This window comes from Balaenoptera borealis, assembly GCF_965194805.1.
Source record: "Balaenoptera borealis genome assembly, chromosome: 2".
In the NCBI taxonomy this organism is placed as follows: domain Eukaryota; kingdom Metazoa; phylum Chordata; class Mammalia; order Artiodactyla; family Balaenopteridae; genus Balaenoptera; species Balaenoptera borealis.
In genome coordinates this window covers 85878318-85896505 of record NC_138867.1, presented here as the reverse complement: position 1 = coordinate 85896505, position 18188 = coordinate 85878318, and the positions used below count along the sequence as shown (strand labels likewise).

Below are 18188 nucleotides of genomic sequence, written 5' to 3'. Positions count from 1 at the left end.
AATTAGAACACTTCCGAACACCATACACAAAAATAAACTCAAAATGGATTAGAGACCTAAATGTAAGGCCAGACACTATAAAACTCTTAGAGGAAAACGTAGGAAGAACACTCTTTGACAAAAATCACAGCAAGATCTTTTTTGATCCACCTCCTAGAGTAATGGAAATAAAAACAAAAATAAACAAATGAGACCTAATGAAACTTAAAGCTTTTGCACAGCAAAGGAAATCATAAACAAGACAAAAAGACAACCCTCAGAATGGGAGAAAATACTTGCAGATGAATCAACAGACAGAGGCGTAATCTCCAAAATATAGAAACAGCTCATGCAGCTCAATATTAAAAAAACAAACAACCCAATCCAAAAATGGGCAGAAGACCTAAATAGACATTTCTCCAAAGAAGACATACAGATGGCCAAGAAGCACATGAAAAGCTGCTCAACATCACTAATTATTAGAGAAATGCAAATCAAAACTACAATGAGGTATCACCTCACAACAGTGAGCATCATCAGAAAATCTACAAACAACAAATGCTGGAGAGGGTGTGGAGAAAAGGGAACCCTCTTGCACTGTTGTTGGGAATGTAAATTGATACAGCCACTATGGAGAACAGTATGGAGGGTCCTTAAAAAAGTAAAAGTAGAATTACCATATGATCCAGCAATCCCACTACTGGGCATATACCCAGAGAAAACCATAATTCCATAAGATACATGCACCCCAATGTTCATTGCAGCACTATTTACAATAGCCAGGTCATGGAAGCAACCTAAATGCCCATCGACAGACGAATGGATAAAGAAGATGTGGTACATATATACAATGGAATATTACTCAGCCATAAAAAGGAACAAAACTGGGTCATTTGTAGAGACATGGGTGGATCTAGAGAGTGTCATACAGAGTGAAGTAAGTCAGAAAGAGAAAAACAAATATCGTATATGAATGCATATATGTGGAACCTAGAAAAATGGCACAGATGAACTGGTTTGCAGGGCAGAAGTTGAGACACAGATGTAGAGAACAAACATATCGACACCAAGGGGGGAAAGCCACGGCAGGGTGCGGATGGTGGTGTGAGGAACTGGGTGATTGGGATTGACATGTATACACTGATGTGTATAAAATTGATGACTAATAAGAACCTACTGTATAAAAAAATAAATAAAATAAAATTCAAAAAAAAATAAATAAAATAAATAAAAGTTAACAATGTTGTGCAAAATATATATCTAAGCATAAGTAGTATTAACATTACAAAAGAAAAAAGAAAAATCAATTGATCCTATGCCAATGTTCACCCAGGGAAAATTGCAGGCAAAGCAATAATATATCAAGGTTTTGAAGATTCATAAGACCACAACTGAAATAAAAGCATCATTTAGGTTTATTACACCATCACATGCACTCCATGCCCAATCACCCATCTGGTTCATAAGAATCAGGAAATAAAGTCTGATTCCTCCTGTCCGACACTGACTGTAGGACAGTTACTTCACTGCCTACCCTACATTGTGGGATTACCACTCTCCCTCATGCTGGAGAATTCTTAAAACATTTTTGAAGCATTCCAGGAAATCATTCATCTCTACTATTGGGCAAAGTTTAAGAACTAGCCTGGGTTCTCAGAGTTGCTTTTTACGTAATAGCTTATGTTAGTATAGGACTGTCATCAAACCACTTCCCCAGTAGTTATGACCTTCCATCTTTAAATTGGTGCACATAGCTCTGCTAACCTCCCTCAGATGTGAGGTATGATAACCATGGCACACTGCCATCTCACATGTTACCATCAACTCTAAGTTTATCATCAATATATAAGAGTCTCTAAATTGTGCATTTCCAATTAGGGATTTGTTCTGTCTTCCACTCCTGAGTACCAGGATTCTATCTTCGTTTATGTGGAACGCATCTTTATTGTAGGTGTATATCTAGTTCGCAGCCATATAGTGACTTTTTCCACCCTCAGATCCCCACCTCCAGCTGTCTATGACCAAGCGCCAATCATGTTGCTATTTTTATTGGTTCACCAAACCTGCAGCAGCTTCAATAAGAGTTTATAAACTTAGGTGTTTAAATGTTAATGTTAAAGGTAGTGTATATCCGTGTTGCAGATATATACCATCCCAACACTCCTACATGCTGAAAGAAACAAAGGAAGACAGAAGGGAGGGAAAAAGATAAGGAGGAAGGAAAACAGGGAAGGAAGGAGGGAGGGAGAGAGAAAGGGAAGGAAGGAATGAAGAAAGGAGGGAAGGAGGGAAGGCAGGAAGGCAGGAAGGAAGGAAGGAAAATTTCTGCCTTTAACTAGCTGGTTGATTATGGGGAGAAAACTTGCCTGCCTGGGTGTCAATTTTTTTTTCAGTTTTAACATGTAAATCCTTGTTTTGTACAATTTTATTTTTGCAACCACACATTTAATTGAATCTGAGGCCAAGTCCAATATATTAAACAAAGGCTTGGCTGTTCAGTTCTCTGATCTCTGGCTCCCTCAGAATATAGCATGACAATCCCTGGGATAAGAAAATAATAACTACATTTAATGAGACCTTACCATATGTCAGGCATTCTGCTATGACAGTCACATACACTGTTCATTTTTCTAGCAAAACAAGCTATTAATATGTACAGGGAGCAGTATGGAGCGCTGGTTTAGTAGTTAGGATGCAGAGTCAGTCTGCCGGGGTAGGAATGTCAAGGCTAACCCTTGCTTAACTATATCATTTGAACAAGTTACTTAATTTGTCTGTGACTCGGTTTCTTCATCTGTAAGAAAGAAATAATATTACTTTCCTTATGGGCATAGTGGTGTGGGGTTTAAATCAGAAAAAGTAATCCAAGCACCTAATAAATACTCAATGCACATGAACCATTCTTATTAGATCCAATTTATAGGTTAGAAAAGTGGGGCTCAGAGAATTTAAGTAACAGTCCTAAATCACATAGCAATCAAAGGTCATAGCTAAAGATCAACCCTGCCTGCAATCCCTAAGTCATGCTCCTATCCACTATATTAGATGATTTCTTAGATCCTCACCTTGAGGTCACCCATAATTTTGTGATATATTCACCCAAACTTAAGTCATCAAAATGTTCTTATCTTTTTAATTGGCTTATGTTTCTGACAAACTGATTCTTAATAATTTTAAAATACAGAATCTAGCTACTTTGGTATTGCTGTTTGTAAACTATTGTCATGCACATATGAAAATAAAAACCTTTTAAACAGGTTCATAGTATTATATCATATGATATCCCATAATCACTTTCACTGATTCTTGGTCATTATATTTTTTTTCCAGATTTTAGGGAGAAGGATTTTTTGTTTTATTTTGTTACTAAAACCATATTGAAATAAATATTCATTTATAAAAATCTCTGTGCACTGGCATGACTCTATACGAATATCTAACATTGATGACATTAATACCACTGTTAAAAAGGTATGTGCGGGACTTCCCTGGTTGCGCAGTGGTTAAGAATCCGTCTGCTAATACAGCGATGCATGGGTTCGAGCCCCAGCTTGGGAAGATCCCACATGCCCATCACAAGTACTGAGCCTGCACTCTAGATAGAGCCCATGAGCTACAACTATTCAGCCTGCATGCTGCAACTACTGAAGCCGGAGTGCTTAGAGCCCGTGCTCCGCAACAAGAAAAAACACCGCAATAAGAAGTCTGCGCACCGCCAAGAAGAGTAGTCCCCCACACGCAGCAACAACCCAGTGCAGCCAAAAAAAATAAATAAATAAAAATAAAAAATAAATAAACTGCACCTACCAAAATTTAAAAAAAAAAAAAGGTATGCGCTTTTTATACTATGCTACATACTGCCAAATCTCCCTTCAAAAAGTTACACCAATTCACATGCTCATGTGAGTCTATTTCCCCTCTCTCTTGACATTTTTTAAAATAACAACATAATTTAAGAAAAGAAAATTCTTTTTTTTCTGAATTTTTGAATTTTATTTAATTTATTTTTTTATACAGCAGGTTCTTATTAGTCATCCATTTTATACATATTAGTGTATATTCTGTCAATCCCAGTCTCCCAATTCATCACACCACCACCCCCTCCCCTGCCACTTTCCCCCCTTGGTGTCCATACGTTTGTTCTATACATCTGTGTCTCTATTTCTGCCCTGCAAACCAGTTCATCTGTACCATTTTTCTAGGTTCCACATACATGCGTTAATGTACGATATTTGTTTTTCTCTTTCTGACTTACTTCACTCTGTATGACAGTCTCTAGATCCATCCATGTCTCTACAAATGACCCAATTTTGTTCCTTTTTATGGCTGAGTAATATTCCATTGTACTTATGTAGCAAATCTTCTTATCTGCAAGTACATTATGCTGGTTGGCTTTTTATTATTTGTTGATATTCTACTATATTTTTTAGAAGATTTGAGGTAGTTTATAACTTCAACATACATATAAATGTGACTGTTCAATTTAAAATATAAACAGTAATACATACCAATAAAAAGAAGGGCAAATACATCAGAAAATTCAGAAGGATTTACTCCTGAATGCCTGGCACTTCTAGGCAACAGAGGTATGGTAAAAAGTAAGACAGATAAGTCCCTGGTCCCATATAGCTTATATTTTAGTAGAATAAATAAATTAAAATATGAATAAATGTTATTTCAGTTAGCGAAGAAGGCTATCAATAAAGTAAAACAGTGTAACAATGGGCAGAGTTACTTTAAATAGATTAATTTAAACAGAGAGATAATATGACTACATTTCTATACTAAAGAACAATTCAAGTGGAAGCAATCAGTAAGGTTTTAATCAACAGTTGGAAGACAGAAAAGCTCTACTGTAAGAGAGATGAGCTGCTTGGTGGATCCATGCCTTAGATAATAAGGGAAAACAGGCAGCTTATGGCAAATCAAACGTTAAACAAAATGTTCTCACTTCCAGATGATATGTTTGTCCTCTCATTTTCAACAATTCATGGAAATCACTGATTCCTAATCATTTACCATATGCAGTGGGGAGACAGAGGGAATTAAATCTCATATCCAATAACGGTCAATATAAAGAAAGCCAAAAGAGTAGAAAACAACCAGACATGGTTCACTTCCATAACTGGCTAATACAAAGAATCCCCTCATCTTTCAATGAAACTGTTTTCAGGCTCCTCAGAAGACCTCCAAGTTTTCATTCCAAAGTAAAGATATGAAAGTTAACTATGATTTCCTGAAACTCAGGGATGAGGCGAGACAACCAGAGTATTTATGAGTCTCTTATACTGTCATTCCAGAAACTGTAGAATGTTAAGCAGACTACTGATTCACTAGAGAAATACTCCTAGTCATCTCAGGTTTGTTTATAACAACAGACAAAGGAGAGACCTAGCTCATAGATCAGCATGTCATAAAATGGAGACAGCTCACTGCCAAGGGCAAATTTAGAACTCTGAATGAAGAAAAGATATGTGCCCACACTGCACCCAGACAAAGAAATCCAAGTGAGATAATAAGGGTGTCAAAATTATAACTGCCATATATAGCACAAGAAAGTTCATAAAAAGAACTTAATTCTAATGTTGTAATTAGAAATTAATGGAAAAATCTCAACAAAACCTTCAGAGTGAAAACACAGCCCAGGGGGATCCATCTGAAATGATTTGCCAAATTAATGATTAACTGTCAAAGGACCTATACAAGCAAAAACAGAGAAGATTTTTTAATTATGTATTTACAATTCTATGATGATAAATTTGAAAGCATCAGTGAGATGTACTCCTTTCTGGGGAAATAGTTATGTTTAGTTCAAATAGAAGGACAAAACCTTCTAGGAAAAAAAAAAAAAGAACTGTGGAAAAAAAAATCACAAAATATCTAGTAGGGGAGGGGAATTTCCCCCTCTTTTCCCTCTTAGCTCTTTTGGCTGGCAATTAAAATGACATAGAGCAGATTAACAAAAGAAAAACAAATTTATTTTGTACATATGCGGAATCTATATAAGCATGAAGAATCTCAAAGAGAATAAGGCAAGATGAGGTATATATATTGTTCTGGACTAAGAAGAAGAAGGTAGGGGTCTGGGACTTCAAAGGAAAGTAAAGTAATTCACAGGAAGATGAAAATAACTAATTTTTGGTAAACAAATGTTTGCTGCGCCACCTAGAGACAACAGGACAGAGAGGACTTTGATCAAATGAGCCTTGCTAGGTGCCTTCCTGTTTACAACACTTAGTTCAATACTTTACTATAGGTATCTATGGTGATAACTCCTTCCTAGAACAAGCTTTCTATCTTAAATTTTTTAGGCAGTAAGCGTGAAGTTCAAAGGTTCTTCCTGAGTCTTTTGGGTCTTGCTTCTTTTCAGCTCTAAATAATCCACATGCCAGAGTGGCACATCTTGGAGCGGCTTGCCCTGAACCGCCCCCATCAGTCTCAAAAGAAAGTTTTACCAGAAACTTCTTACACATTCTCAAGGAAGAGATAATTGGTATAAACACCATTAAAGAATACAGGAAAGAGCAACTTTGGATGGAAGACTCTTAATAGAGTTTATTGTTGGCCTGATGTAACTTCCTCATAAAAATCAGTGTCCTCATCCAAACCCATTTGTGAAGGAACACCTTTCCTTAAGACTTTGTTAGCAGCAATATTGCCTTTTTCCTGGTTCCCTCTTGAAACCAAGCAGGACCTTGTGGGTCTCCTGGACACAGAGCCTCTCTGTGTCCCCTGTTTCTTGTTTGTAGGAAATAGGGAAAGTCATGGAGGCTGAAACCTAAGTTCCAAAGGGCAGGTTCAAACAGTTGTTGATCAGGGAAAGGAAGTGATGCAGAGACAAGGGAGGAGCAGTCAAAAAATTATAGTGCAGCCTTGGGGCAGGGTCCTGGTTCTGTCTCAAGGGATACACATAATAATATCTTTGAGCTCTCCTACAAAACTAAAACCCCCAACAAATGGAAGATGTTCACTACTTGATGAAGCAATCTTCATTCCAGAGAAGGTCACAGTTTGATAACCTCTGAGAACCAGAGAAGCTCATCAGGAGACCACCTTAGGCCAGATTAAAGGAGTGTAGGCCCTGCACACACCCTGATCCTTATCAGCAACCCCGCCCTTGAACCATTGCTATAAAACTCCTCACCAAACCCCTGGGTTGGGACACACAGTTTTTGAGGGCACAAGCCCACTATGTCCCCCTTTGCCTGGCAAAGCAATAAAGATATTCTTTTCTACTTCACCCAAAACTCATCTCCAAGATTCAATTTGGCACTGGTGCACAGAGGCCAAGTTTTTGGCATCACTCTCAATTCCTTTCTAATCAGAATAGACATTAACCAAAGGGGTGGTGGGAAGAAAAGTTTCTGATGTTGTGTTTCTTAGGAGTCTTTGGCCTTGTTCTTTGATGTTCCAGCATGTATACCAATAGTATCAAGTCCCTGATTCTAACTTTGAAGAGCCTTATTTACCTTAATGTTACCAGTGGGAGGAATTTGGGAAGAAAACTTTCTAAAGCAATTAGTTTGATACAACTCAAAGAACAAAGGAACAACAGGAAAGACATTATGCAAATGTGTGGCTTTTCAAAACTATACTGTCTTGAGAAAAGCATGGTCAGATGCCTAGCAGAAAATGGCACAAGGAGAAGATTGAAATGTTCTGCTGTTCTACACTAACTTACAGCTCTGTTTTAATATTTAGCTTCAATTTGATTAATATTATACATTCGACACATAAAAATAGGCTTAGAGGAAATTCACATATGAATAAAGATATGAATATTTCTAAATAAGACATAAGCAAATTAAACTCAACAGTACATCTACCATGACCAAGTTGGTTTTAATTTAGGAATACAAAGATTTTATAATCATAGGAAATCTCTTTTAACAGAAATGTGTTCAAGTAAGAGAACACTTTTGACAATCTCAATCGACTCCAAAAGGACATGTGATAATATTCAATACTTAATCCTGACACATATTTTAAGAAATGAGCAATTCACCATTATGTATCTTTTTTTTTTTTAAAGGAATTCCTTTATTTTTATTATTTATTTATTTTTAGCTGTGTTGGGTCTTTGTTTCTGTGCAAGGGCTTTCTCTAGTTGCGGCAAGCGGGGGCCGCTCTTCATCGCAGTGCGCGGGCCTCTCTCTATCGTGGCCTCTGTTGTTGCGGAGCACAGGCTCCAGACGCACAGAGCTCAGTAGTTGTGGCTCACGGATCTAGTTGCTCCACGGCATGTGGGATCTTCCCAGAGCAGGGCCCGAACCCGCATCCTCTGCATTGGCAAGCTGACGCTCAACCACTGCGCCACCAGGGAAGCCCACCATTATGTATCTTAAAACAGTATTTTGGACAATTAAATTCTAAAGGTTTTAGTAAGGAGACTAGAATACTACTTTCCCAATATTATTTAATATTGATAACACCCCCAAAAATGTAGTGTAAAATTAACTATAATTAATAATTAAGTAGGGTAGCCTTATAAGAAAAAAGTAATAAAAGCAAATGATTAAAATTAGGTACCATTGTCAGGGAGAAAACAATCTTCCTCTGCTCTTCTAGCTTCTCCTGGTTGGTCTAAGAATTAAACTGATGTGAGACAAATTAACAAGAGAAAATCAAACAAAAATTCAATAACAAGTATACATGGGAAAGATCCAGGAAAACTGAGTAACTCACCAAAATGACCAAAGCCCTCAACTTAAATACCATCCTCAGCTAAAGACAAAAGAGGATGTTGAGGGTGGAGAGATTCAGTTATGGGAGGTTACCAGGAAAAGTACAGTAAACAAGGGTGACTGTGAGTTACACAGATTTAAGTCACTGCCATCTCCACTGATGTTTCTAGAGATTTGGTCATCCTCCTCTTCTAGGTAAAGAGAAGGAAACACCCTTACAAATAGAAATCTCCCATACCAATGTAAGCGTTTCTTACAAAAGGGCAACTCCTAGTTGTTTTTAGAGCCCTTCCATGTCTGCTGTTTCTCAGAAAATTACCAGCTTAAAACAATATGCCAAAGTGACATATTTCAGGGTGGCAAATTCTTCTCCCCTAAACTATAAGCTACAATTAAAAAATTCCAGTCATATAGCAAGCACAATCTAAGTATTTCATATATTTATGAGAAACATCTAAAATATTAAGATTTGAGTAAATCATGAGCCAGTCCATTTTTATAAATCAGAAAACTGATTTATGTAAAAGTATAGATTCTTCCAAACTAATATCTAGAGTTAATGCCACTGCCAACAAAATTCAGATGAATTGTTTCTGAAGTTAGCAGAATGACTCTCAAGCTTATACACAGGAGTTAACACATCTAACAGGTAATATATTTTTGACAAAGAAAAATAATAGAGGAAAATTTTTTGTGCTAAATACTAAAAAATATTATGTCGAGGAGGAAGAAATGTTCCTCTATCCTTCGAAGTTCATCTGGTTAGTCTAAGGGTTAAATTGATGTGAGACAAATTAACAGGAGAAAAACAAAAATCTAATAATACATATACATGGGCGACACCAAGGAAAACTGAGTAACTCGCTCAAATGACAGAAGCCCTCACCTTAAATATCATCCTCAGCTAAATACAAAAGGGGAAAGTCAGTTATGGCGGGTTACCAGGAAAAGCACAGTGAATAAGGGTAAGATTGTTATGCATATTTAAGTCACTGTCTTCTCCAGTGATAAGAGTAACTAGAGATTTGGTCATCCTCCTCTTCCTAGTTTAAAGAAGGAGACACCTTAACAAATGGAAATTTCCCTTATAAATGTAAATACCTCTTACAAAAGGGTAACTCCTACTTGGTTTTCAGAGTTTCCCCCAGTCTGCTGTTTCTTAGAAAATAATCAGCTTAAAATAATTAATATGCCAGTGACATATTTTAGGGGGGCAAATCATCCTCCCTTTCAATTACAAATCTACAATTATAATATAATGTGATATTGGCAGGAAATTTAAAGATATAAAAAAATCATAAGGATATTCCTGAAATAGACCTTCATATAAAAAGAATTTAATATGTGATATAAAGGACAATGGAGACCAATAACAAAGGGATGAATTATTCAAGAGAAGGTGGGAAAAAATTAATTGTTAAAAAAAATCTTATTTACACTATATAGCATACTGCAATACGAATCTCAGATGAATTTGAGTTAAAGGGAAAAAAAGCATATCAGAAAAATAAAGACTTATATAATCGATTTCAGAAAGTGCAAAACTTAAAGAGTAAGTAGTAAATAACTCAGAAAGGAAAAGAAATACATTTATGTGTATGTATTTGTGCAGTTGTACAAAATTTTTAACAGCATGCATATCAAAAAATAAAAGGAAATTAAAAAGCAAAATAAAATTTGGAAAAATTTGTCACACCTAGTAACCTTGAATGACTTAGAGACATCAAACCTGTGTCATTGCAACAGGGCTCTTTATGTCCAAGGAAGAGAACAAAATCACAAGTCAGTTTTTTTTGCCATTGTGAGCAGATAGGGTAAGGGGTCCCCAATGAAAGAGAACCAGACATAACTTTCTTAACATAGGAGGAGCCATTTTAGGCCTAAGACATTCTGTGATCTAAACCTGGCCACAATGCTTGCCCTTGCAGAAGAATAGGTACCAGTGTTTAATGATTTGAAGGAAACAAAAGAAGGTAGAAGGAAACAAAAGAAGGTAAAAACAAACATCTATTAGCAGGCCAGGAAGATAACTTAATAATAGCAAAGATAATAAATTACTTATAAAGACTTGCAGTTCTGTTTCAGTGGTAAACCTTTAGGCTGAAGGACATTCTTGAGCTATTTCACAGAATTCAAACTCCCTGGAGCACTCAACCACCAAATTAACTGGAACCTAGGAATCATAATGTTGACCTTTTCTGATCCTTGTGACTTTAACTAGAGCCTGAACTCTGTCAACCTTTGCCCCAATTCTACCACTGAATTCTCCTCTGCTCAAGCCCCTTAATGAATATTCATGTACCCTTAGCTTAAAACTTCCCCAATTTTGCTGTTTGGGGAGACACTGCTTGAGGAAAGACCCATGGTGTTCTCCTTACTTGCTGCAAGTAATAAACTGTTCCTTCTCCTGTTCTTTGACTTCGTTGTGTCTTTTGGCTCCAAACCCACCAAGAGGCAAACCCAGTTTTAGGGTAACACGATTATGCTTAGAAGCATAAGAAACAAGCCAGAAATAAGAAACACATGATCATTAGGCTGAACTATGAGACTCCTGATGTGACCCATTTCATATTTACATGCCTCCTGTGCACAAACCATTTTTCAGAGGAGCACTTAAAGAGGCAATAAATAAGCAAAATGAAGGGCAGTAAAAAATGAAAACAGGGCTTCCCTGGTGGCACAGTGGTTAAGAATCTGCCTGCCAATGCAGAGGACATGGGTTCAAGCCCTGGTCTGGGAAGATCCCACATACCACGGAGCAACTAAGCCCGTGAGCCGCAACTACTGAGCCTGCGCGTCTGGAGCCTGTGCTGCACAACGGGAGAGGCCGAGACAGTGAGAGGCCCGCGCACCGCGATGAAGAGTGGCCCCCACTCGCCGCAACTGGAGAAAGCCCTCGCACAGAAACGAAGACCCAACACAGCCAAAAATAAATAACTTAAAAAAAAAAAAAAAGAAAACAAAAGGGATTATTTTTATTGATGATGTTATTTTGGTTATTATTGTGTTTTCAAGCTAAGTAAGGAAAGCAAGGCAATGAGGTGATGAAAGGAAGGAAGGAAGGGAAGGAGAGAGGATGGGATGGAGGAAGGGGAGGACAGATAACCTGTGAATTTTGAATGCAGTGAATGAAAAATATATTCATGAAGAGGAAAAATTATTTTTCCTCTACCCTTTGAGATTCTCGGTTGAAAACCCCTTGTAATAGAAGATTAACAGGAGAAAAACAAATGGACATTTAATAACATGTGTACCTCCTATACACATGGGAGATATCCAGGAAAACTGAGTAACTTCTCCAAATGGCCCAAGCCACCATCTTAAATACCATCTAAAGCTAAAGACAAAAGTGATGTTGTGAGGTGGGGGAGTCTGTTATAGGAAGCTATAAAGAAAAGCACAGTAGACCAGAGGGCAGACAGCAAAAGCAAGAACTACAATTCTGCAGCCTGTGGAAGGAAAACCACATTCACAGAAAGATAGACAAGATGAAAAGGCAAAGGACTTTGTACCAGATAAAGAAACAAGATAAAACCACAGAAAAACAACTGAATGAAATGGAAATGGGCAAACTTCCAGAAAAAAAATTCAGAATAATGATAGCGAAGATAATCCAGGACCTCGGAAAAAGGATGGTGGCAAAGATCGAGAAGATGCAAGAAATGTTTAACAAAGACCTAGAAGAATTAAAGAACAAACACCTAGAAGAATTAAAGAACAAACAAACAGAGATGAACAATAGAATAACTGAAATGAAAAACACACTAGAAAGAATCAATAGCAGAATAACTGAGGCAGAAGAATGGATAAATGACCTGGAAGACAGAATGGTGGAATTCACTGCCACAGAACAGAATAAAGCAAAAAAAAAGAAAATAAATGAAGACAACCTAAGAGACCTCTGGGACAACATTAAACACAACAACATTGGCATTATAGGGGTCCCAGAAGGAGAAGAAAGAGAGAAAGGACCCAAGAAAATATTTGAAGAGATTATAGTTGAAAACTTCCCTAACATGGGAAAGGAAGTAGCCACCCAAGTCCAGGAAGCACAGAGAGTCCCAAGCAGGAGAAACTCAAGGAGAAACATGCCAAGACACACAGCAAACAAACTGACAAAAATTAAAGACAAAGAAAAATTATTAAAAGCAACATGGGAAGAATGACAAATAACATACAAGGGAACCCTCATAAAGTTAACAGCTGATTTCTCAGCAGAAACTCCACAAGCCAGAAGGGAGTGGTACAATATATTTAAAGTGATGAAAGGGAAGAACCTACAACCAAGATTACTCTACCCAGCAAGGATCTCATTCAGATTCGACGGAGAAATCAAAAGCTTTACAGACAAGCAAAAGCTAAGAGAATTCAGCACCACCAAACCAGCTCTACAGGAAATGCTAAAGGAACTTCTCTAAGTGGGAAACACAAGAGAAGAAAAGGTCCTACAAAAACAAACCTATAACAATTAAGAAAATGGTAATAGGAACATACATATCAATAATTACCTTAAACGTGAATGGATTAACTGCTCCAACAAAAAGACACAGGCTCACTCAATGGATACAAAAGCAAAACCCACAAATATGCTGTCTACAACACACCCACTTCAGACCTAGAGACACATATGGAAAAAGATATTCCATGCAAATGGAAATGTAAAGAAAGCTGGAGTAGCAATACTCATATCAGATAAAACAGACTTTAAAATAAAGAATGCTACAAGAGACAAGGAAGGACACTATATAATGATCAAGGGATCAAACCAAGAGAAGATATAACAATTATAAGTATATATGCACCCAATATAGGGGCACCTCAATACATGAGGAAACTGCTAACAGCTATAAAAGAGGAAATTGACAGTAACACAATAATAGTGGGGAACTTTAACACCTCATTTACACCAATGGACAGATCATCCAGATAGAAAATGAATAAGGAAACACAAGCTTTAAGTGACACAATAGACCAGATAGATTTAATTGATATTTCTGGGACATTCCATCCAAAAACAGCAGATTACACTTTCATCTCAAGTGCACACGGAACATTCTCCAGGATAGATCACATCTTGGGTCACAAATCAAGCCACAGTAAATTTAAGAAAATTGAAATCATATCATGCATCTTTTCCAACCACCACGCTATGAGATTAGAAATCAATTACAGGGGAAAAAACGTAAAAAACACAAACACATGGAGGTTAAACAACATGTTACTGAATAACCAAGAGATCACTGAAGCAAGGAAAGAGGAAATCAAAAAATACCTAAAGACAAATGACAAATGACAAATGAAGAGTGGCCCCCACTTGCTGCAACTAGAGAAAGCCCTCGCACAGAAACGAAGACCCAAAACAGCCATAAATATAAATAAATAAATAATAATAAATAAAAAATAATTTAAAAATTAAAAAAAATAAGAAAATTTAAAAAAAAAACAACCTAGAGACAAATTACAATGAAAACACGACAATCCAAAACCTATGCGATGCAGCAAAAGCAATTCTAAGAGGGAAGTTTATAGCAATACAAGCCTACCTCAAGAAACAAGAAACATCTCAAATAAACAATCTAACCTTACACCTAAAGGAACTAGAGAAAGAAGAACAAACAAAACCCAAAGTTAGTAGAAGGAAAGAAATCATAAAGATCAGAGCAGAAATAAATGAAATAGAGACAAAGAAAACAATAGCAAAGATAAATAAAACTAAAAGCTGGTTCTTTGAGAAGATAAACAAAATTGATAAACCTTTAGCCAGACTCATCAAGAAAACGAGGGAGAGGACTCAAATCAATAAAATTAGAAATGAAAAAGGAGAAGTTACAATGGACACTGCAGAAATACAAAGCATCATAAGAGACTACTACAAGCAACTCTATGCCAATAAAATGGACAACCTGGAAGAAATGGCCAAATTCTTAGAAAGGTATAACCTTCCAAGACTGGACCAGGAAGAAATAGGAAATATGAACAGACCAATCACAAGTAATGAAATTGAAACTGTGAATAAAAATCTTCCAACAAACAAAACTCCAGGAGCAGATGCCTTCACAGGTGAATTCTCTCAAACGTTTGTAGAAGAGCTAACACCCATCCTTCTCAAAGTCTTCCAAAGACTTGCAGAGGAAGGATCACTCCCAAACTCATTATATGAGGCCACCATCACCCTGATACCAAAAACCAGACAAAGATACTACAAAAAAAGAAAATTACAGACCAATACCACTGATGAATATAGATGCAAAAATCCTCAACAAAACACTAGCAAACAGAATCCAACAACACATTAAAAGGATCATACACCATGATCAAGTGGGATTTATCCCAGGGTTGCAAGGATTCTTCAATATACACAAACCAATCAATGTGATACACTATATTAACAAAGTGAAGAATAAAAACCATATGATCATCTCAATAGATGCAGAAAAAGCTTCTGACAAAATTCAACACCGATTTATGATAGAAACTCTGCAGAAAGTGGGCATAGAGGGAACCTACCTCAACATAATAAAGGCCATATATGACAAACCCAGAGCAAACATCATTCTCAATGGTGAAAAACTGAAAGCATTTCCTCTAAGACTGAGAACAAGACAAGGATGTCGACTGTCGCCACTATTATTCAACATAATTTTGGAAGTCCTAGCCATGGCAATCAGGGAAGAAAAAGAAATAAAAGGAATACAAATTGGAAAAGAAGAAGTAAAGCTGTCACTGTTTGCATATGACATGATACTATACATAGAGAATCCTAAAGATGCCACCAGAAAACTACTAGAGCCAATCAATGAATTTGGTAAAGTTACAGGATACAAAATTAATTCACAAAAATCTCTTGCGTTCCTATACACTAACAATGAAAGATCAGAAAGAGAAATTAAGGAAACACTCCCATTTACCACTGCAACAAGAATAATAAAATACCTAGGAATAAACCTACCTAGGGAGACAAAAGACCTGTATGCAGAAAACTATAAGATACTGATGAAAGAAATTAAAGATGGTACCAACAGATGGAGAGATACACCATGTTCTTGGATTGGAAGAATCAATATTGTGAAAATGACTATACGACCCAAAGCAATCTACAGATTCAATGCAATCCTTATCAAATTACCAATGGCATTTTTTATGGAACTAGAACAAAAAAATCTTAAAATGTGTATGGAGACACAAAAGACCCCAAATAGCCAAAGGAGTCTTGAGGGAAAAAAAATGGAGCTGGAGGAATCAGACTCCCTGACTTCAGACTATACTACAAAGCTACAGTAATCAAGACAATATGGTACTGGCACAAAAACAGAAATATAGATCAATGGAACAGGATAGAACGCCCAGAGATAAACCCATGCACCTACGGTCAACTAATCTATCACAAAGGAAGCAAGGATATACAGTGGAGAAAAGACAGTCTCTTCAATAAGTGGTGTAGGGAAAACTGGACAGCTACATGTAAAAGAATGAAATTAGGGAACTTCCCTGGTGGTGCAGTGGTTAAGAATCCACCTGCCAATGCAGGGGACACAGGTTCGATCCCTGGTCCGGGAAGATCCCACATGCCGTGGAGCAACTAAGCCCGTGAGCCACAACTACTGAGCCCACGTGCCACAACTACTGAAGCCCACGTGCTTAGAGCCCATGCTCTGCAACAAGAGAAGCCACCGCAGTGAGAAGCCTGCACACTGCAAGGAAGAGTAGCCCCCGCTCGCTGTAACTAGAGAAAGCCCGCGCGCAGCAATGAAGACCCAACGCAGCCAAAAATAAATAAATTTAAAAAAAAAAATGAATGAAATTAGAACATTCCCTAACACCATACACAAAAATAAAGTCAAAATGGATTAGAGGCCTAAATGTAAGACCAGACACTATAAAACTCTTAGAGGAAAACATAGGAAGAACATTCTTTGACATAAATCACAGAAAGATCTTTTTCAATCCACCTCCTAGAGTAATGGAAATAAAAACAAAAATAAACAAATGGGACCTAATGAAACTTCAAAGTTTGCACAGCAAAGGAAACCATAAAGAAGACAAAAAGACAGCCCTCAGAATGGGAGAAAATATTCGCAAATGAATCAACGGACAAAGGAGTAATCTCCAAAATATATAAACAGCTCATGCAGCTCAATATTAAAAAAACAAACAACCCATTCAAAAAATCCGCAGAAGATCTAAATAGACATTTCTCCAAAGAAGACATACAGATGGCCAAGAAGCATATGAAAAGCTGCTCATCACTAATTATTAGAGAAATGCAAATCAAAACTACAATGAGGTATCACCTCACAACAGTGAGAATGGGCATCATCAGAAAATCTACAAAAAACAAATGCTGGAGAGGATGTGGAGAAAAGGGAACCCTCTTGCACTGTTGGTGGGAATGTAAATTGATACAGCCACTATGGAGAACAGTATGGAGGTTCCTTAAAAAACTAAAAGTAGAATTATCATATGAGCCAGCAATCCCACTACTGGGCATATACCGACAGAAAACCATAATTCCATAAGACACATGCACCCCAATGTTCATTGCAGCACTATTTACAATAGCCAGGTCATGGAAGCAACCTAAATGCCCATCGACAGATGAATGGATAAAGAAGATGTGGTACATATATACAATGGAATATTGCTCAGCCATAAAAAGGAACGAAATTGGGTCATTTGTAGAGCCATGGATGGATCTAGAGACTGTCATACAGAGTGAAGTAAGTCAGAAAGAGAAAAACATATATTGTATATTATCACATATATGTGGAACCTAGAAAAATGGTACAGATGAACCAGTTTGCAGGGCAGAAATTGAGACACAGATGTAGAGAACAAATGTATGGATACCAAGGGGGAAAGCATCAGGGGATGGGGGTGGTGGTGTGATGAATTGGGAGATTGGGATTGACATGTATACACTGATGTGTATAAAATGGATGACTAATAAGAACCTGCTGTATAAAAAAATAAATTAAATTAAATTTAAAAATTCAATAAAAGAAACAAAAACTTAACAACAAAAAACCAAACAACCTGATTGAAAATGAGCAAAAGACTTGAATAGATATTTCTCCAAAGAAGAGACACAAATGCCCAATAAGCACATGAAAAGATGTTCAACATCACCAATTATTAGGGAAATGCAAATCAAAACTGCAACAAGATAGCACCTTACATCCATTAGGATGGCTACTATCAAAAAAATAGAATATGAGTGTTTGCAAGGACATGGAGAAATTGGGACCCTGCTGTACTACTGGTGGAAATTGGTACAGTCACTACAGAAAACAGTATGGTGTTTCCTCAAGTAATTAAAGATAGAATTACTATATGAACCAGCATACTATATACTTCTGCACATATACCCCAAAGAATTCAAAGTAGGATTTCAAAGAGATATTTGTACACCCAAGTTCATAGCAGCATTATTCGTAATAACTAAACCATGGAAGCCACTCAAGTGTCCATCAGTGGATGAACGGCTAAGCAAAATGTGGATATACATGCAATGGAATATTGTTCAGT

At 37.0% G+C, this 18188-nt stretch overlaps 1 long non-coding RNA gene and 1 pseudogene across 2 annotated transcripts in view; one reads left to right on the top strand and one right to left on the bottom strand.

The window, feature by feature from the left end:
- Window positions 1-18188, bottom strand: part of LOC309622467 (acyl-protein thioesterase 1 pseudogene) — a 711313-nt pseudogene that overhangs the window by 431299 nt on the left and 261826 nt on the right. The gene's annotated exons all lie outside the window — the stretch shown is intronic.
- LOC309623321 lies at window positions 518-7997 on the top strand. Its single transcript, XR_014241321.1, has 2 exons — window positions 518-3450; window positions 3809-7997. It is a non-coding gene; the product is annotated as an uncharacterized lncRNA (long non-coding RNA).